This window comes from Monodelphis domestica, chromosome 4 (assembly GCF_027887165.1).
Source record: "Monodelphis domestica isolate mMonDom1 chromosome 4, mMonDom1.pri, whole genome shotgun sequence".
NCBI classification, from domain to species: Eukaryota; Metazoa; Chordata; class Mammalia; order Didelphimorphia; family Didelphidae; genus Monodelphis; species Monodelphis domestica.
The window spans coordinates 413593769-413616333 of NC_077230.1; the positions used below are offsets into that span (position 1 = coordinate 413593769).

At 40.0% G+C, this 22565-nt stretch overlaps 1 protein-coding gene across 11 annotated transcripts in view; it reads right to left on the minus strand.

The window, feature by feature from the left end:
* Window positions 1-22565, minus strand: part of PRKCZ (protein kinase C zeta) — a 251095-nt gene that overhangs the window by 95093 nt on the left and 133437 nt on the right. Inside the window, exon 1 of one of the 11 annotated variants that reach the window (XM_056795997.1) lies at window positions 1154-1224. The exons of the other annotated variants lie outside the window; for them this stretch is intronic. The gene's annotated coding sequence lies outside the window, so the exon portion shown is untranslated. Of the gene's footprint in view, window positions 1-1153; window positions 1225-22565 lie in introns of those variants that run through there. 11 annotated transcript variants of the gene reach the window in all.

Sequence of the window (22565 nt, forward strand, 5' to 3'; positions counted from 1 at the left end):
TGGAGTCAAGACTGGTTACTACATTAAGAGCTTTGTTGTCATTTCCTTTACACGCTATTTGGGTGCCATATCTATGGCCCTCTCTTCCTATCTCTTCCCTCTGCATAGGTTTATTATGTCATTCAGAGTTCTTAAGACATCGATAGTTCTAGACTTTGGAAAAAAAATATTGCAAGTCAAAAAAAAAAAGAATCTTGAAGCATCCATCCCCTTTGAAAGCTAGAAGCCAAACTCAAACATTTTGTGTTTCAACAGTAGATGTAATTATAAAAATGTTTTTAATGGGCAAAGAACATATCTTCCCTACTCATAGAGGACTTATTACAGATTGCAGATGATTCAAAGTGTTGATAGAATAAACAGTCTATACCGATGATGCACACGATAGAGAGGAAAAGCCATCTCAGAGATTTATTATCAGGAAAAGGGGGAGGGCTTGCCAGAATGAATGAGTATTGAGGAGAGATGACAATAGACACCCTGTGTCTTGCACAAGGACCTATATAACACAAAACACAGAACCACAACCAAGCTGTGCTAAGTGGGGTTTTGTCTAAGCACCAAAAAATTAAAAGGGCACCTAATCGGCCCCAAGGATGTAGAAGAAACATCTATGGGTTGGTCTAGTGAGCATGGTTTATCCCTCACAGACAGCCCAGGAGCTTTATGATAAACCTATGGCATATATGGCAAAGGTAGCTGTTCCCTATCCCCTATCCACTGCACCTGAGTACATTTTTCACATCACCTGCCTCTCTGCTCAGCAGCCAAATGGGAATGTTTCTGCCCTCCCATTGTATGGGATAAGAGGGCAGCTCACATGTGGCATGAGAGTTTCCATTTGGGCACTATCTCTAAAAGGTTCGCCATCACTGGGCCACAAGATCCTAGGGGAGTTGAAGTTTGGCTTCCCTTTTCTTGCTGTCTGTAAGAACCAACATCCTCCACCCTTCCTAGCCAAACCAATGCTAGAAGGTGCAGAGGAATGAGAATGGCCAGAAGCCCACAACCTTTAAAACTTTCAGCAGACTCAGTGTATTGGGTACGTGAGTGCATGCACATGGGACTTTGGATAGGGAAAACTCAGGGTCACCCCACCTTCAAGCTACAGGCTCAGGGAAGGCCTCACCTGCCCAACCAGACTACAACCTACCTTCTATAGCAGATCATCCTTGGACTGAGAAGAAGCCAGAACTGAATGACTGAAGGAGCACTCCAAGAAGGCTAAGATAGAAAAGTGAAAAAGAATAATACTAGGTTTGGAGTTTAAGGATTCTTGCCAAGCTCAATTTTATGTCTATGAGCTTGGGGCAAGTGACTGAACTTCTTTGGCCTGTTTCTTCAACTATAAAATGAAGGGGCTGGACCAGTTGATATTTAAATATTCCTTCTGGTTCTAAAGCTTTGATGCTTATGTCTACAACCTGGCTATTTAGATATGGACTACAGGAGGGCACAGACAAAGTATGGGAGGAAAAAGACAGGGTAGACTTGGAAACAGGCTAGGAGTTGAGAGGAAGGGGAAGGAAGGTCCAATGAAATAAGATAATGTGATTCTTCCTACTAATGCTTAAGTCTTCTCAGGCCTGGGGACCATCCAGGAACATAGCTCCTCATACCTTGCTACCTAATTTAAATTCCCAACTTGATAGAGAGTTCCAACCCTTAATCGCTCCATTTGTGGAGTTGGGCTTCATCTTACTACGATTGGTATTTCCTCCAAATCTCTGTCCACTAATAGAGGGAAGTTAATAGAAAGAAAAAGCTGATGGGCCAAGAAGGACATCTGATAAACATCACAGACACCATCCCAGCATCCCATAAAGCCTAAACAAGTACCTAGTCAGTGGGAAGTAGTATTTGGCATTGGAAGCCATCATCCTGTATCTCTCGCTTGTTCTCCGCCAAACTCCAGAGAAAAGCTCAGGTACCCTCACTACCATTCCCTATGCTTCTAATGTGATCAAAATGCTCCCTGGAAAGTTCCAGTGACCTGACCTCTAAATCTAATGGCATTTTCTCAATATTCATCCTTCTAGATCTCTTGGCTACTTTTAATACTCTTGCCCAACTGTCTCTGCTTCATAAACCCTGCAAATATAGCCCTGTATACCCTCAGTTTTATAATTTTGATCTCGGGGCCCCTGGGGGTTCCCCAAGAACCTCTAAAGCAGTTTAAACGATCAAAATTAATTATTAATATTAAGGAGTTCAAATTTCTAAATAATGCTAGATATACCCAACATAAATACAAGCAGAAAGAAGTCTGGAGACAAAAAGGCTTAAGATATTAGGCATTTTCTCTTGGCTTTTCTCCCATTTGTCAAGCCAGTCCTTGGTCAATCTGCTTTGACGGATCTCTCTTCATGCCCTATTATTGGAGTAAATCAGTTCCAACCATGAGCTTCCTCTTGGTGGACCCACCTCTGCCTTGGAGATCTGATCAGCCTCTTTGGGTACAAGTCTATTCTCTTACAGCAGGTGACTCAAAGACCTAAATATCGAGCATTCATCTCTCTCCTACACCCCAGTCTCAAGTCGCCATTTTGTCTGTTGGATTTTTCTATTCAGATCCTGACTTGTAAACATCTCCAACTCAACATGTTTAAAATCCAACTCATTATCTTCCCCCTCAGAATCCATCCACCTTCCAGAGTTCTATTAAAGGCACTAACAGTTTTGCAAAACAGGTACATGCTCTCGATTGCTTCCTACATGGGCCCCATCACCACAGTACCAAATCTGTTGAGTCTACCTGCCCAAACTATCATCAATCTGTCCTTATCTCTCTAACCGTATAATTACCACTCAAGTTCAAGACCTCATTTTCTTGCCTGGACTATTGCAACACCCTCCTAATTGGACCTGGAATTCTAGTCTCTCTTCTCCCCAAATCTACCATCCACAAATCCATTAGAATAGTCCTCCTAAAGACTAAGTCTATCCATGTCCCTGCTCAGGACGCAATCATAAGGTCACTAACACAAATACTCAATTAAAAAGAACAGAAAACTTACAAAAAGAAAAAAGAGCATAACTGGCACAAAGCAAGCAGAATCAAGAAAACAATACATGGAACAATTACAAGAAAAACAATAAAATCATCAAAACTTGTCTTTAAAATTATAATTTTGTTGTTTTTCAGTCATTTTTCAATTGTGTCCAACTCCATTTGGGTTTTCTTGGCAAAGATACCAGAATTTCCTTCTGCAGTTCATTTTACAAATGAGGAAAGCAAGGCAAACAGACTTGCCCAGTAGCACTAAATGACTAAAGCCAGATTTGAACTCAGGAAGATGAGTCTTCCTGACTTCAGAACTGGCATTGAGCCACCGAGTTGACCTAATATTATAATGTGTGACCCCAAAGAAGAGTTCTCCTTCTTTGCAGGTATGGGGGGCTATAGATGTGAAACACTACAATTAGTGTAAGAATTTCTTGCCATATTTAGCTTTGTTGAACAGTCCTTTTTAATTCTTTCTTAAAAATGAAAACTCTCAAAAGGAGAAAAGTAATGCAATGGGGCATGTGGGTAAAATAAAACCTAAAATAAAAAAGTTAAGAAAGAAACAAACAAAATGAACTTTTTTTTTTTTTAAACCCATACCTTCCTATTGGTTTCAAGGCAAATGAGCAGTAAGGGCTAAGCAATGGGGGTGGTTAAGTGACTTGCCCAGGGTCACCCAGCTAGGAAGAGTCTGAGGCCACATTTGAACCCAGGATCTCCCATCTCTAGGTGTGGCTCTCAATCCACTGAGCCACCCAGCTGCCTCCTCAACAAATTTCCTTTTAAAAGGAGCATGGATCAGTGCACAGAGCTGGACAATGAGCTTGGGCAAGCCATGTTCAAGTCTCATCTTAGACACGGCAACCTCGGCAAGCTCTCGGTGTCCGGGGCAGCTTCCTGGGATTATGTATTGCTAAAGAGGTGCCCATTTGTTTTCATGGACAGAGTTCCTAACCTGATAAAAAAGATCCAGAACAAAAAAACCCATCAAAACAAATTTCAAAATCCCGTAACTAACCATCATGGGGGTATTTTTCTGAAATAGGAACTTTTAGTGACAAATACGAATCTCAACTGGCTTTACTAATGGTGGATTTTAAAGGCTCATCATCCCAGTAAAGCCAAATAAACAAACATTTCAGCATTTTTTCAATGAGTGAATGGAGGCCTCATCTCAAAGCTCTGCTCCAAGGGACCAGCTAATAGGACACATCTCATACATGAGATGATTTCTAGGCAGCAGAATCTTCTCCGGAGAATCCCTTGCTGTAACAACCTAAGCAGGTCTAATAGGCTGAGTAATCAACAAAATGTAAACCAGCGTACACACAGACACAGACACACACACACACAGACACAGACACACACACACACACACACACACACACACACACACACACACACACACACGTGCGAGAAATCTACAGATTTCCAACAGTTTGGAGGTCCTTGTACTTGTCAATGATTCTCCCCTGGTGGTAGCTCAAGGAAAGGGGATGATGAATAGGTTAAGAAAAGAAGACATTTGACCCCAGCACTCAAGAAACGCAGAGGGAGGAGACTAGTGCGGGTCCAATGGTGGCCTGGAGAGGGCAAGGGCAGGACAAATAGAAGACAAGCCTTGCTGAATAAGCTGTACCCACAAAACCCAGGCAACTAATTATAGGCTGGGGTGTGACTTGACTTATCAATATGAAAAAGGGAAACATTTTTTACAAAACACTTTTCAATGAACCAAGTAAGTGCCTAAAACAATGCTAGGAGGGAAAGGTAGAAATGAAATAATTTCTAACTAGAATCAATGTATTAGTAGACTAAGACTCAGGAAGAATCTGGATCCAATTCCTACCTCGCATACTTACTAGCTGTGTGACCCTGGGCAAGTCACTTAAAGGGTTATAGACTCAGTTTCCTCATCTGTAAAATGGGAAGAATAATAGTACCTATCTCACAGGGAATGAGTTTTGTATATATAATAGATACTATCCTGTTATACAGTCTATAATAATGTGTAATACACAATATACATTTATATAATAATATACACATATGCCTCAATGACACTGTATACAAATCAGAGCAACGAGCGGAAGATACAAAGAGGCAACATAAAATGTTTTATATATTATAGTACGTAAGATAATGATGTAACTTTAAATAAATAATATACTATGTATATAAAATCTCAAACTATGTATGAGGTAAGTACTCTGTCTAACATATACACATATTTATTGACACTTGTATCGTTTTGCAAGCCTTAAAGAGCTGTTAGCTATTGTAGTTCTCGTGTTGATGATTATTTGAGAATTTGATTTGAATATAAAATACATCCAAAGTAAGATGTCAAGAGGTGGGCACTGCAGGTCCTCAACAGAGTCACCAGGAATTGGTGGTGCCAGATCTGGTCCAACAAGGTGACCAGGAATGCCAAGAGAAAGATGGGAAGAGGGGGAGGAAGGAGGGTCTCTCCTGGAGAAGCCTAGGGAAGGATACTGAACTTGGGGCCAAGCCAACTTGACTTTAAATGCCAGCTATGACAGACAGGGCTCACTGAGGGCAGGCACTGTTTTTGTTCCTATGTCCCTGTGCCTATTACAGTCCCTGGCACAAAAAATTCCTTTTTGTTGTTGTTTAGTCATTTTCAGTCATGCCCTTTGGGGATTTGGAAAGACACGGGAGTGATTAGCCATTACTTTTTCTACAGATGAAGAAACTGAGGCATCACCAAGCTAGATAATGCCTAAAACTAGATGTGAACTCAGGTCTTCCTCCAGGTCTAGCTATTTAGTCACTGGGCCAATTAGCTGCTAAATAAATGCTTATTAATTAGTACCTCTGTGCCTCTGGACAAACTGTTTCCTTATCTGTAAAATGGGAGAAATAATACATGTAGTGCCCTCCCTCATAAGGTAAAGATGAGCCATAACCTTGAAAAGCACCACATCAAAGCATTATAAAATCACAGATTTAGAACTGAGTCCATCCAAGACATTTGAGTCTAAACCCCTTACTTACAGATAAGGAAACTGAGGCCCAGTGAAGAATCACACCACTTGTGTCTGTATCTTGAACCTGTATCTTCCCCATCTACTCTGTGATGCTGCCTGAATTGCTCCAAGATAGACTTTGCCACAGAAGAAGGAAGCAGACTGATTCAACTCCACAGTATACAAAAGTCAGAGAGATGAGCAGAAAATACAGAGGCAAATTTAGATTTAGTCTAATGGTAAGGGAAATGTGCAGATCATAAAGAAGTCCAAAGCAGAATGCTCAGGAAGAAATAAATTCTCCATCAAGTAAAAGGAATGCCTTCAAGAAAGACTGCAAGACCTTTGGCCAGAGATGCTATAGTGGGGTTTGCTGGCCAAGCACAGGGTGTTCAGATAACCTGAGGTCTCCTCCAGGTCCAAGTCTGGGCTCCAGGAAGGGTCTTTGGGCCCTCTGGTGGACGAGTGGATAACAGTATCTAAATTTCCCAGACAAAGGCTAAGTTCTCCTTGCTCCTGAGCACCCAGAATCCAGCCTCCTTCTGCCTCACTTCTTCCATAATCCTCCATAACTTGACACTCCCCCCACCCCCACAGCATCTCGCCCAGTATGGAGTTTTCTATAACCCTCATATGTTGCCACATAACAATCTCTGCTGTTGTCGCTCCATTATCAGCATCTTGGATGTCTTCTTTCCAGAAATCTGCTCATGTAGGTGTGTGTGTTTTGCAATTTACTTTTACAAAAGATGCTAATGGAGCACGAGTATCTCAACAAGAGCAGTGAACAAGGACAAGTTCAACGATCAGATTATGGGCTGGAGCAAGCATCCCCGAGATTCTCTCCTGTTCAGTGGAACTCTTGTGGTCAGCGACAGAACAAATAATTCAGCACCTCTAATCAATGGCTTCCATGACATCAAATAAGTCAATACTTACTGTCTTCCCTTAAGAAATAGTAAAAAGGAAAGATTTTAAGACCAAGCAAGAGATAGAAAATATTGCAAAATGTAAAATAATAATTTTGGTTACATTAAAGAAATAGTAAGAAATAAGAGAAACATGGACAAGTTTTAATGAAAAATCAGAGGGTAAAGAGGGCAGAACCAGGAGAACAATATGGATGATGGCTACAATACTCTGTAAGAGAGTAAGCAATCTTTTAAAAGCCAAAAGCCCAAATCTGACACCCATATGAACAACAAGTGATAAATCATGTGTTCTCTTCTGGATTTCAACTCCCACGGTTCTTTTTCTAGATGTGGAGAGCATTCTTTCTCGTAAGCCCCTCCGAGTTGTCCACCATTGTTTTTAGTAGCAAGGTCAATCACATTTGATCTTCCCACAATGTAAACTATGGTTCTACTTATTTGGTTACAATACTCTGAACAAAAAAACACCAATAGGCAAAAGCTATTTGACCAATGCAGGTCCCACTAAATATACGACGGCTTCCCTTCTCTCTGTAGACAACCATGGGGCAACAGCTACAGAACGTTGCATCCAGTGATGAACATGATCCTTTAACCAAGTGATTTTGGGGGAAATCATGCTGAGAAATATTTTTGGCATAAATACAGAAGGGTTTTTTTAAATCCTTACTGAACAAAAGAAACAAAGGACACCACAGGATTTTGGTTATAACTATAGATGCTTCATGAGATATACGCATCAGCAAATAGAAAGCTAGATACACAGCAATGACTGCAGACAGCACACCTTGGTTTAATTGTTTCCTATTCATGTGATCCTGGACAAGAGCCTTCGATTTCCTAGCTCTCCATTTCCTGATTGGTAAAATGAGGAGGAGGATGAGCTAGATGGCCTCTGATGCCCCTTTTCTGATCCTATGAGTTCTCCTAATAGAATGGAAACTCCTTGGAGAAAGAGATGATTTCATTTGTCTTTCAAGTGTCTACCTTAATACCTGGCTCCTACTAGACATTGAATAAATTCTCATTGAATTGAATCACAAATATCTTTAATAAAAGATTTTTAAAATGTTATTTCTTATTAAATGCCAAGTGTTGGCTTTAATTAACCAAACCAGTACTTTTCAGGGATTTTTCTTCACAAATGTTTCTCAACTACATATTAAAACAAGTAGGCTTTTGTGGAATACTCTATGAGAGGCAGGGGGAAGTAGGAGAGGATGATGGTAGAAATGTTATTTATGGCATCACTTCCTATGGAGAAAAACCACTTGGAGTCTGAAACAAATGACCTATGGAATATCACACAGAATCCACAATGCCAAGAGAAGTAAGTAGAAGAAGAGACAGAGGAACTTGAAGGACTGTGACCATTTGAAGATACTTTATTTTAGAAAGGGCAGCCAGATACAACCTCAGACACTTACTAGCTGGGTAACCCTGGGCAAGTCACTTAACCATTAACCTCAGTTTCCTCATCTGTAAAAAAGAGCTGGAGAAGGAAATGGGAAACCACTCCACTATCTTTGCCAAGAAAATCTCAAACAGGGTCACAAAGTCAGACACAACTCATAATGAATGAAAAAACAACAAAGCATTTGAGAAGAGTCCCTGACAAGCCAGAAAGAATCCAGAGAAGACCAGCCAAGGAGAAAAACATAGTTAATAGAAGGGGGATGCTCAGCCTAGAGAAGACTTAAGGAATCATAATAATCTTCAAACATTTGAATAGCAGTTCCAGGAAAGAATGGGCCTGCTCTGCTTGGCCCCTAGAACAACACTTGGGGGAAATGGGGAGAATATGCAAAAAAGAGGCCAATTTGATATTAAAAAGGAAGAAAACTCTCTAATACTTTAAAAAATCCAGAAAGCTGATTTCATTGGTCCTAGAAATTCTGTCCTTCAATGCAGATAAGCAACTTATCATTAAGTTACAGAGAGTGGCTTGTGGTCACACATCTCTTATGTGTCAGAATCAAGATCTCCGGACTAGACAACCAGAGGGCTTGGCAGGATTTGGGGGCTTGTTGGCTGACCTTAAGCTAAGCTCCATGGGTATTCCTTTTGCAGTGGCTCCCAATGCAGCTAGACTTGGTGTTATTAAGAAGTAGCAAAGAGGAAGCTGTATGACCCTGGGCAAGTCACTTAACTCCAATTCCCTTGCCTCTCTTCTGCCTGAGAACTGATTCTCAGTATTGATTCTAAGACAGAAAAAAGAGGTTAGTTGTTGGGGGGGGGGGGGGTTAATGTTTTTTTGTGAATTATTTTTCTCTTTTGGATTAGACTGGTCACTGGAAAAAGAGAAACAAAATTCCACAATGGAAAGGGATCTATAAGGCCACCTAGTTCGACTTTTATATGAACAAAACTGGGCAGGTCATCTAATTCAACCAACTTATTTTAGAGATGAGGAAAACGAAGCCTGGAGGTTGTAAAGTTTACCCAAGGTAACTCGAAAGTAATCTGAAGCTTCATGCCTGTATACCATGACTAGTTTCTTTTTAAATATCCAAATTTTGCCACCAATTACATTTAAAAACAATTTTCAGCATTCTTTTCCCAAATTTTTGACTTCCAAATTGGCACCGGCCCCTAGGTAAAGCAGGATTTGAACTCGGGTTCTCCAAAGCTGTAATTTTTGCAAGTAGTCATCAAAGCTTTGCAAAGAAGTGCTTTAATTGACATTCCCACTCTCTCTCTCTCCTTTCCCCTTCTCTGTCTCTCTTCTATCGCTCTCTTCTCTCAGTCTCTGACTCTCCATCCTTCCCTCTCATGCCCACTTACTTGTAGCTACCTACTTATTTTCTGAAAGCTAAAGCAAATTTATTTATTCATTCATTTAGTTATTCATTTATTCATTAATTTTTCATTTTTATTTATTAATTTTCACACGATGTTTAATCCCTGCCATGTCTAGTGCCATCTGACTTTCTCGGTGAAAAAATTAGTCATGCAATTCCAAAGGACTCATGATGAAAAATGTAATCCACCTCCAGAGAAACAATGGAGTCTGAATTCAGATTGCAGCTATTTTCACTTTATTTTCTTTGTTTTTTTTTCTTTGAGCCTTCTTAAATATGAAAATACATTTTTCATGATCACACATTTATGGCTTAGATTAAGTTACTTGCCCTCTTGGAGAGAAAGAAGGGAGGGAGAGAAAGAAGGGAGGGAGAGAAAGAAGGGAGGGAGAGAATTTAGAATTCAAAATTTTGGAAAATTATTGGAAAAATTATTTTTCCATTTAATTGGGGGAAAATAAAATATTGTGTATTTTTAAAAATTAGTTGTGGTACACAGGCACAAGGCTTTAGATTATTTACTTGCAACCTATTAAAATCACCAAAGAGGAGAAATGACTTGTTCCCAAGGTAGTCCCTTTAACTTTGGTGCAGCTCTATTTGTTAGGAAGTTTTCCAGACACAGAAATCTAAACTGGTTCTGTCAATTTCCATTCATGGTTCCAGGTTTTACTAGTTGAGGAAATGCAGAAAAATTCTCATCCCTGTTCCACGTCAGGACTTTGAATACATTAAAGAGCTTATCCAATGCAACTCCCACCCGCCACCCCCCAAGTCTTCTTTAGACTAAACATTCCTAGTTCCTAGAGTACATCATCCCAAGATCCAGGTGTCCTTGTAAATGTTTAACAACCAGCTAATTCTGGGGTGGGTGCATGCAAAGAAATGCTTTTAAACAAATAAATGGAACCAAGATTAGAAGAAAAACAAAAAACTGAGGGGGAAATTTCATAGCAAATGTCTCTGACAAAGGCCTCTTTTCTCAAATACACAGAAACAGATTCAAATGTTGAAGAATACAAAGTAGTCCCCAGTTCTGTGATGACAAAATTAAAACTATCTATAGTAAAATGCACTATTAGAGAAATACAAATTAAAGCAACTTGAGATACCTCCTCATACCCATCAAATTGGCTAATATGATCAAAAAGGAAAATGATAAATGTTGTAGGGGATGTGGGAAAATTGGGGTGCTAATACACCATTGGTAGAACTGGGAACTGTTCTAACCATTCTGGAGAGTGATATGGAAACAAACCCAAAGAGTCTTAATTTAACTTGTTGATCTAACAATACTGCTACTGTGTGATAGAGGCTGGCACTAAAGAAAAAGTGCCAGACTGAAGAGTGTGTGAAACTGATCACCTTGACGGGGGAGGGGCCCCAAGAGATTGGAATCTTGAGGAGGAAAAGACTCTGGCTGGTAGATGAGTTGGTCTCTCGGTCTTGAGAAGCCAAAGACAAAAGGTGGGAAAAAGACTTTCTCCTGAGGGTTACCCACTTTTTCCTGCTGGAGACTGGAAATCCTTCCCTCCAACATATCCCAATTCAAGGGATTTTCTGAAGAAAACCATGAGTAGACTTTACCTCAGCTCCTGTTGTCCAGAGGTGAGTCAACCTGACTTTCTCTTGGGGGGCTCAGGCTGCCAAGGCCTGACTTCCCCCCCAAACTCAAGGAATAAAAGGGTTTAGATAGACAGGGACCCCTTTTTCCCCACTTCCCTTTCCCATTCTTTCAATGCTAGTTATTCCTTTTGTATGACCTGATAGAGTTGACATTAAAATAGGTATCTTTTCCCCAAGCTGAGCGTGAGTGAACAGATCAAGGGGAGACCCTTTGGTCGAGTAGTGGACGGGGGACAAGAGTGAATCTGGGAGAGCAGTCTTAGTTAAGGAGGGAAGGCAGAAGGGGGAATATCTTAAAAGCCCCTCTTTTCCCTCTGAGCCAACCCTAAACATCAGCTGTCTCCCCTGAACCCCGCTTTGAGAAGGAAAGTCTCCATTCTCTTAAGCCCCTCAAATACAAATAAACCAACACTTATAATACATCTGTATCCCAAAGAGATGCAAGAGAGGGTAAAAGGACTTACTTGTGCAAAAACATTTTTGGTAGCTCTTTTGGTAGTGGCAAAGAATGGCAAATTGAGGGGAGATCCATCAATTGGGGAATGGTATATGGTTGTAATGGAATACTCTTACATGATAAAAAATAATGAATTCAGAAAAACCTGAAAAGACTTGTATAATCTGACACAAAGTGAAGTAAGCAGAACCAGGAGAAAAATGTATACAGTAACAGAAATGTTGTACAAGATATCCATTAATGTGTTGGGCTGTGAAGAATTAAATTATTATCAGCAATGCAAAGTTCCAAGATAATCCTAAGGGATTTATAATGAAAAAGGCTATATTATATGGAACCAAAGAAGGAACCATTGGAGTTTGATTGCAAACTTTATTTCCTTCATGAGTTTTTTGTTATATGCATGGTATGTCTTCTTTCATAGCAGGGACAATATGAAAATATGTATTGAGCAACAGCAGTATTTACAGGATCAGGGAGAAAGGATGGGACAAAAGGAGAGAATTCAAATTGTGAAATGTCAGATAATTGTTAAAATTTATTTCTACAAGTAATGGAAAAATTTAATCTGCAATACTAATTTTCTCTATCACTTTCTTAAGTCTAGACAATCACCGAATACACAAACTCTAATTTGTAGCATTTGCCAATTTCTGAATTGTAAATGTCCACTGTAGAGATTTTAACCATTGGACTTTTGGAGATGAGTCCAACACACCAAGGTCTCAAGATATGCCCCCTCCTCTGAATGCTCCCCTGCTAAACTGTGGTGCCCAGAATTGTCACCTTACCTGTGACTGTCTCATTCCTATTCTAGAATTTATCTCCAAAATGGACTCTTAGAACCAGCCAAATCTGTTAATCTCTAGCTTAAAAATGATCAAAAGATAACATCAACAGATACAGTGACATCAAGAAAATAAAGCAAATCCCAAAGGCAAAGAGGATTCATAGGAAAATCTTTATATACTCCAAGACCATCAAGGTAACCTGAGTTTAAATTTCATGTGCCTAAAATTAAGCATACAAACTTTGATTCACAGTTGTTCAATGAAAAGAAGGCTTGGTTGGGAGTCAGATAACTGGGGTTGGACTCTCAATTCTGCTGGAAAAATGAATTACCATCTCTGCCTCACTTTCCTCATCTATACAATGAGAAAACTGGAATAGATGACCACTCTGGCTCTAATCCAATATCCCATAATATCTCCTCATTTGAGCAGTTACAGATTAAAGTAGAAGTCCTCTGGGTGGTCAGAGTTGCCTAAGTTCTCAGCTTTTTTCTTCAGTATACCAAAATGAGCGGTCTATTTAATGCAGCAGATATAAGAGTTCATGGGGGGAAGCCATGAAACGGGCTGTCCCACAATGTAGCAGATTTTCAAATGGAGTCTATGACATCATCCAAACTACACAAGGAAAAATCAGCGGAAAAAACCATCTCTCAATCTCTTGCTCCATGATTTCAAACTAAAATGGCTCCTGTTCCCTCAGCCACCATTCTCCATCCCATTGTATTCCTGGACTTCACCAGCTGAGTTTGCCATTATTATATAGGCTGTTTTGCTTAGAACACTCCCCAAATGTCTTTAAACAAGTCTACCTATGCTATGAAATAGAATCATTCAAACATACCTTTGGAAATCAATCCAGAAAAGTGTATCCAGAAGAATAACCGTTTATACCCACGTATACACAGATAGATACTGCAACTTCTTACAAATGCCCTTCCCAGAGAGTGTTTGGAGTTCTTAAGAATGTAATCTCACAACCATAGCAATGCCCAACATGAATAACACCCCTGTTATCTGGAGATCTCAAAGCACATCTAGAAACAGTAATTAAGTCTCACAACACCCATACTCAGAGAGATTATTGTGTGGTGTCTGTTTTACAGGCTGATGAAGGTCTATGGCATAGCCCAACCCTGGAATCATGAATGTATCCCCACAGGCACTGCCTCATAGTCTCCTCCCTTCGTCTCTCCCTCACTAAGAAAATACTGTAGAATCATAAATTTTGTGTTAGAGGAGATCTCAGAGATCTAGTCCAATTCCCTCATCGTACAACTGAGGAAACTGAGTCCAAGACAATCCCATGTCCAATCCCAGATCAATATTAATTTGACTGGACAAGATCAGTTAAGTTGGTAAGTACTGCTCTTAGAATCAGAATTTAGATAATCCTGATGCCCAGTCTAGTATTTATTTCACTTTACTATAGCTCTAAGACTTTGTATTTTTGTAACAGAACAGATAAATGATAATAAAAAAAAGACATCAACTAATTGACCTCAATGAAATAACATTTCTTAGCATATCAGATTGGGTAGCACTAAAACATGGGTTCAAATCTTGCCTCAATCATTTACTTTGTGATACTGGAAAAGCATGTAAAACTGTCAATTTTTTCATCTATAAAATAAAGGAGTTGGGCATAATTGACTTTTTTTTTTTAAACCCTTACCTTCCGTCTTGGAGTCAATACTTTGTATTGGCTCCAAGGCAGAAAAGTGGTAAGGCCTAGGCAATGGGGGTCAAGTGACTTGTCTGAGGTCACACAGCTGGGAAGTGTTTGAGGGCAGATTTGAACCTAGCCCCTCCCATCGCTAGGCTGGCTCTCAATCCACTGAGGCACCCAGCTGCATCCATAATTGAGTTTTAAGGTTCCTTTCAACTCAAAAACATACAACCTAAAAAACATACAACCTTAAAAAATGAAATAAGTTTTATCATTTAAAATTATTAATAATTATTTTATATTAGATGCTAAACATTGAGTTGATATGTAATATTATTTCTTTCTTAGTCTTATTCTTGCTAATATGCTATAAAGAGGAGCATCTTTTTGCTTCATTCATGAACTGATTGGAAAAGGGTCTAGTTTTCTTCTCAGCAAATGTAATATTATTTCTTTCTTAGTCTTATTCTTGCTAATATGGTATAAAGAGGAGCATCTTTTGGCTTCATTCATGAACTGATTGGAATAGGGTCTAGTTTTCTTCTCAGCAAATAATTCTTACTTTTGTTAGTACTGGGAAAGGAATAAAAGTTATCTTCTATTTGCAGATAAGTTGATATCTTACATAGAAAACCCCAGAGAATCAGCAAAGAAATTAATTGAGATAATCAACTAATACAGCTGGGTGACTTGAGTGTATACAATGCTGGGCCTGATATCATGATGACATGAATCCAAATACAAACGCAGACATTTACTAGCTGTATAACCCCAGGCCAGTCACTTAATCTGTCTGCCTCAGTTTTCTCAATTGTAAAAATGAAGAAGATAATAAAAGTATCTACCTCGAAAGATTGCTGGGATGATGAAATGAGATTATAATTGTAAAACACTTAATAAGAGAACAAGAACAGGGAAAAGATGGAGTATATGCAACAAACCCATTTTTTAAAAAAACATTCCTATGAAGCAATTTCAAAATCCATGAGGAATTAAGAAAGTGAAACCCCATTAAAAAGAATGTCAAAATACATAAAAAACAAAGGCAATCTACTCAAAGACATGCTGAAGATGTTAAGAAAAGCAATTACAAAACACTTTAAAAGAAATAATGCATCAAATATTGGACATACTTGTTACTTCTTTATTATTAAGTTGGATTAATAAAACTGATATTATTTTAAGTAATTGATAGTGTTATGGAGTCAAGCATCTAAGTAGCAAGGGAGTTGATAAAAGAGCTAGATGAGGGGCATCTAGGTGGCTCAATTGGATTGAGAGCCAGTGCCAGAAATAGGAGGTCATTAGTTCAAATATGACCTCAGATACTTCCTAGCTGGGTAACCCTGGAAAAGTCACTTAAACCCCATTGCCTAGCCCTATGAATTCTAGTGCTACGCATAATGTCCAGCATATAGTAGGGCTCCAACATACTGATGTTATTTTGATTCCTTATGAGTATTAAGGACAACAAACTGATCATCAAGCTGCTTAGGCTACAAAGATTCAAAGTCTCCCTTGTTAGGCAGCAAAAAGAAGACAAATATGACCTCAGACACTTCCCAGCTGTGTGACCCCAGACAAGTCACTTGACCCCCATTGCCTAGCCCTTACCACTCTTCTGCCTTGGAACCAATACACGATATTGATTCTAAGATGAAAAGTGAGGGTTTTCTTAAAAAGAGCTAGATGAAATAAAAATTTGCTTGAAAGAACAACAACAAAAAAAATCAAGGGAAATCACCAAAAAAAAAAATCAGAACTGAAAGAAGAATAGCATTTGCATACCTCATCAAATTCTATTACAATAAACAAAACTATATGGTAATAGTTTGGTTTTTTTTTCCCCATTAAATCAGATCCCAGTAATAAAAACTAGAGAAGCAAGTATCAGCCACAACGACAACAAAAAGACAGCATTCCATGTGTAAGAGATCTGTAAATCATAACTTCTGGCAAAAAGAACTCCCCATTGATCAAAATTTTTAAAATTTAAAAAACTGGAAACCATTTGACCAACATTTGGTTTAGATGAACAAATTATGCCACATTCCAAAAAAACTTTTTTTAATGGATATGCAACTTGAATGTAAAAGGTAAAAAAAACCTAAAAAGAGGATAAGATACCTTCGACAGTTATTGCTAATTTAAAAAGAAGTGTCCCTAAGGAAGAAGGAAGGGGACCTCATTTCTGGCAGTCCATTACATGAGGTCAAAATAATTTTCATAATATTAAAACATTTTAATTGCAAGTTGGGTAAGTATCAGTAGATAAAACCACCTAAACAAAATCTTTATGATTCTTCCACCTAAACAAAGCTCTTTATGATTCTTCCATAATTTTGAAGAGCATAATAAGGTTCTGAGACCAAAAAGTTTGAGAACCACTGACCCAGAGAAAAGCCAAGATTGGAACCCAGGACACCTCTAAACTCCAAATTCAGCATTTTTTCTATGTCATCACACTTGTCAGTACAAGAAGAATCCGCCTTCAATTTCTTTGTCAATGTCTCTTATAGACCACTGTTTCTCTACCACTCAAGAACACTCTTGAATTCCATGTCATGGCCTAACATTGATCTTCCTTCATATCCTATCCATCCTTCCATCTATGGCATGGCTCGCCACAACAGACCTATGTCTCACAGTTTTCCTACTTCCTAAAATATCCCTTGTTGACATCAGCACTGTTTGTGATGGCCCACCTAACAACCTAACTCTATGATACCCTTTCCCTGGTCTCCACCACTCTATAGACCACCTCCACCACTGAGGGGCCATCACTTCTTTGTAAGTATTCTGATTCTTGGGTCTTAAACTCAGATATCCCTTTCTCCCCCTCTCCCTTCTCCCTCTCTCCCCCTCTCCCTTCTCCCTCTCCTTACCTCTCTCTTTCTCCCCCCCCTCTCCCTCTCTCCCTCTCTCCCTCCCTCCCTCCCTCCCTCTCTCTCTCTCTCTCTCTCTCTCTCTCTCCCTCTCCCTCTCTCTCTCTCTCTCTCTCTCTCTCTCTCTCTCTCTCTCTCTCTCTCTCCACACACACACCCACTTTTCCACTAAATCTGTTCTTTAATAATCACCATCACAACCACCACCACCACTCCCACTACCATTAAAACCATCACCACCACCATCATCATCCCTTTAACCTTCCCTATTTGCTGGTCAGCCCTTTTTTATTATCTCATAGTCTTCCAACCAAATTTGGGTCCAATAGTAAGGGGATCACTATTCAAATGCTGTGTCTGATAATACTTGTATGGCCCTGGGAAAGTCATGTTCTAGCTCAGAACTTCACTTTCCTCCCCTGTAGAATATATTTCTATATTCACCCTGTTTCGATAGCTAGAAAGCCCATTTCCTGTAGACAAGGACCACATCTCAGACTTCTCTGCATACTTGGACCCTAGGCCATAGCCAAGAGAGAGCTACTGAATATTTAGGAGTCATGATGCTTCCTGATTCCAGAATATCAGAGGGAGCAGAATGCACAGAGGCCATCTAGTCTAACCCATCCCTGAAGGAGACTTGCCTTAATAACATCCCTGAGCCTCCAGCCTTTACCTGAAGCAAATGAGGGAATGGCCACTTCTCCACAGGTTTGTCATTAAGGAGTATTTCTGAATCAAACTTGAATTACTTCTTTGTGACTTCCTGCCCACTGCTACTAGCTTATCCCTCTGGGGCAAAGCTTCATTTCATTTTAAATTCCAAAATACTTGTTCACAGGCATCATGCCATCCCCCCTAAGGCCCCTGCTGGATGGATGAACAAGGCCACATCACACTTCTTTATTTCTATGAGTTTTACAAAGGAATCCCAATTTTACAAATGGGGAAATTGAGTCTTGAGAGATGTGGAATGGGATCCCTTGACCAAGGTTCACACAACTAGTAAGTATTGCATCCAAGAATTGAACCCAGACCCTCTAGCTAAAAATCCAATGCTCTGTCCACAATGCTGGGGTGCCTGGAAGAATCCACATGGTTATATAGCCTGGTAGATGAGTGAAATTAAAAGAGCAGAATAGTTACTTCAGCTCCGGGATCCAACATCGATATTCTAAAAAGCGAAGGACGTAATTTCTCATTATACTTGGATAGAAATGCAATTCTAGACATCAACTAATAAAGATCATGTTTTAATTGAATTCAAAGGATGTTTATTATATGAAAGGCATCACACCAGGTTTAGGAGAACCAAGAACAAAGAAAGATTTTGCATAGAAGATGGCCCCAGAGTCAGGCCTCACAGTAACCTAGAGATTCCCAGAACCAAAGCAAGGTAGGAGGGAGAGCATGGCGGCAGGAGACCCAATGGCAGGGCACATTCTGGGAATAGCATGTGGGATAATTGGGCTGGAGTGTTGAGGGGAGTAACAAAGGAGCAGAATTAGTGCAGGAAGGGATTTTCCTGAATGATGATGAAATCCCTTATTTTACTGTGAAGGCAGGAAGGCTGGGTCACGTTTAGGTGGTCCAGTGAGTTCAAATCCAACCTCAGACATATACTAGCTATGTAACCCTGGATAAGTCACTGTTTGCCTTGGTTTCCGCATCTGCAAAATGGAGATAATAATAGCACCTACCTCACAGAGTTGGCATGAGGGTCCAATGAGGCAATATTTGTAAAGCTCTTTGCATGGTGCCTGGCACAAAGCAAGTGTTATATTGTTATTATCTCCTCCATGATCATATATGGTTAAGTGTCCAGATAAAGAAATGACTTATACAGGGTCACAAAAAAATCATATGATCATAGTTCCAGAGCTGGGGACATCAAGTCTAACCCCTTCATTTTTTAGATGAAGAAACTGAGGCTCAGGGAGGCCACTGGCCCAAGTTTGCACAGAGACAAGGTCTTTGTTAAATATTTCCCACTACATGAGGACAGCCATGTCAACAGCTGTCCTCCCAAATGAAATACCTGAGGGCATCTGCGAAGGGCAGTCTAGCTCACAGGATGACTTTTAACCAGGACATTTGAACCAAATCATTTTGTGGGGGCAGCTAATGGATTCATTAGAGGCACCACATGAAAGTGGCTCACACATTATTACATCGATACATGTCACCCTGTCAGATCACAAACAGGAGAAATGAGGCTGACCAGTGAAAACGGGGTCTTCATTTCTAGGAGTTAGTTGTGACTTTGAGAACAGAGTCCATCAAAAACCAAACATCTAGAGGCAGCCAAAGTTCACCTTGACAAAAATGTCATTAGTGGGTGGCTCAGTGTTGAAAGGCTAAAAAGACAGCCCAGTCCCCCCTCCCCCATCCTCAGCCCCCATGGGAGCGAGAAATCACAAATTAACTCAGACTCCGTAATACCTCTCAATGGACAAGGGTGAGCTGTAAACAGAGCAAAGACTCATTTCAGAGTTTGGAGGCTCTGAAAAGGAAATTCAGTGTCCCAGGAAAGCTTCAGGAGAAAATAATCTATTTCGATTTGTAAAGCAGGGCTATTTAAAGCCACAGCTAATCTCATAATCCCTCTATGCTTCTTCCTCCAGGAATCCCTAACTCTCTAAAGGCTCAGTGCTACCACTTAGGAAGGTCTTTCTTCTGGGCATTTGGGTGGCTGAGTGGCTAGAAGTCAGACCCAGAGTCTGGAGGGCCTGGGTTCAAATTTGACCTTTCTAGCAATGAGCCCTTGAGCAAGTCACATAACCCCACTGCCTACCTTATCACCACTCCACCTGAGAGTACATAGTGTTGACTTTACAATAGAAGGTAAGGACTATCCTAAAAAAAAAAAGGTTCTTCCTGAATCCCCACCAAGAATTGGTACTCTCCCCCCCCCCCATCCCTCAATCAACATCTTTTCTTTGTACTGATTTTATGTAAATATACATCAAATGTATATTAATCTTGCCCTAAAAGGAAAAGTATACTTTAAAAAAAGAATCAAGGTATTCCCAGTAGCTAGTACACAGTAGGTGCTACATCAAGGTTCACTGAATAGTCAAGATATTTCTCCCTTCATGAACTCTACTTTCCAGTCAAAATAGCAGCCTATTGGTCTTGACTTAATATTCTATCTACCATCTCAGGGCATTTGTATAAGTAGAACACCTTATCACCAAAGGTTCTGTTCTCCCTCACCTCTGTCTTTCATGATCCAGTACCAGAGCTAGAATTCAAATCCAGCCTCAGATAAGCAGTGAGATCCTGGACAAGTCACTTAACCTGTTCGCCTGAGGTTCCTCATCAGTAAAATGGGGATAATAATAAGCACCTAACTCTGAAGGTTATTGTGAGGATGAAATGAGATAATAATTGCAAAGTGTCATATAAATGCTAGCTATTATTATTATTGCTGTTTTCCCTTTGAAGTCATCTCGGATACGATAATCTCCCCTGGAGGAGCTTTTCCTGATCCCCACTCCACCCAGCTGTCATTAATGCCTTCTCCTTCCTCTGGTCATTTTGTATTTACGTGGGGACATGTTGCTTCCTCTGAGTGAATGTAAGCTCCCTGAGAGCAGGTGCTATACCCCACCCCCTTTTTGGTCTTTTTCATGCCCAGAGTTGAGTATTATGCCTGGCACATAGTAGATGCCTAATAAATGTTTGTTGAACTTTTGACTACTATACGTCAGACCAGGGAAAACATCAAGAAAAGAAGGGGAAATGACCATCCCCTCCACCAGGAAGAGATTAATGAACAAGGATGGCCATTCAAGGACTGTCCAGTGAGCAATGACTGCTGAAAGGTGACAAAGTCTATGGAATGGAGACAGCATAAAAGGCAGTTTTTATCCCCAACCACCTAGCCCAGGTAGAAGATAAGTTTCCTTCCTCCCTTAGCATCCCCAACAAAATGTGTTTATTTTTGTTATTATTATAATGTGCTCATTCATTCCATGTAACAAATATTTATCAATTAATAAACACTGATTTTAGTGAAGAACTGTCCTAGGTGCTAGAAAGACAATAAAGCCCTTGCCCTCAAACTGCCTCTGTTCTACTAGAATGACATACTATGTACACATTCAACAACTATAGAAGATGTAAGTGGTGTAGCGAATAGAAAGCCAGGCCTGGGGCCAGAAAATCTAGAGTTCAAATTCATACTCAGACACTTACTAGCTGTGTAACCCTAGGCAAGTCTCTTCACCCTATTTACCTCAGTTTCCTTATTGGTAAAAATGAACTGGAGAAGTAAATAGCAAACCATTTTAGGATCTTTGCCAAGAAAACCCAAAAATGTCAGATCAGAGAAACCACAAAAACATAAAGCTCCCAGGCACCATAATAAGCATAGAGACACAGATACGAAAGGCAAAACAGTGCCTGAACTCAGTGCGCTTCCATTCGATGAGAACTAAAGAGAAGGAAATGGCAAAGACCCAGTATCTCTTGCCTAGAAAATTCAAATGGAGTCATGAGAGTTGGACATGACTGAAAGAACAATAACAACTTAAGATGCCCCATGCTTCAAGCCAGGAACACAAAGACCCCAGACTTTGAGGAGTTAATGTTATATTGGGGGGGGGGGGGGGGAGAGCTTACACACAAACCAGAAGAGTCAAAGTAAACACATGATCTTTTACAGAAGACAGGGAGAGAATGGATTGGGAAAGGTCTCATCTAGAAGATGCCATGAGAGTTGAATTTTGAAGAATAGTCTGGAGGGAAGAAGGAATACGGTCCAGGCATGTGGGAGAATTCTTAGACAGTGGAATAAGAAAGAGCTAAGAGCAGTTTGGATCAAACTAGAGTCTAGCCAGTGGGGAAATGATGAAGAGAAGAAGAGATTCAAAAAAGGTCATGGGAATAAGAGCTGAAGCCAGAGTGAACCCAACTTCTCATTTTCTTTTGTTACTGTTTTTTCTGCTAAGGAGGATAACTTTTGAACTGGATACTGGCACAAACATGGTTAACAGGTAGTCAAGACAAGTCAGCACCCAAATGCCCAAAGGAATTCAAGGTACCTAAGTGATGGGTGTGAGTGTTGGGTTCCAGGTGAATGATGTCAGAAAACTCAAAGGAATCTCAAGATTAGTGAAGGTCGAATATAGCACTTCTCTCCAGAAGGAAGGAAGCAGATCTAGCCAAGACTAGGTGAGGGAGCTGGGACAATTCCAGAACCTGTTATGCAAATTAATGGTTAGTCAGTACTTGGGAAAGGGAAGCAGCGGTGACAGAGATCTGAGTTTCCTCTTTTGTCACCATTGCCAGAGTAAATCAGGAGTGGGATGAGGATAGAATCTACCCAGATTTTAGCAAAGGTATGATAAAAGTACCTGGGGAAAGAAAGAAGAGGTGTGGGCTAGATAAGGGTAATTCAGAA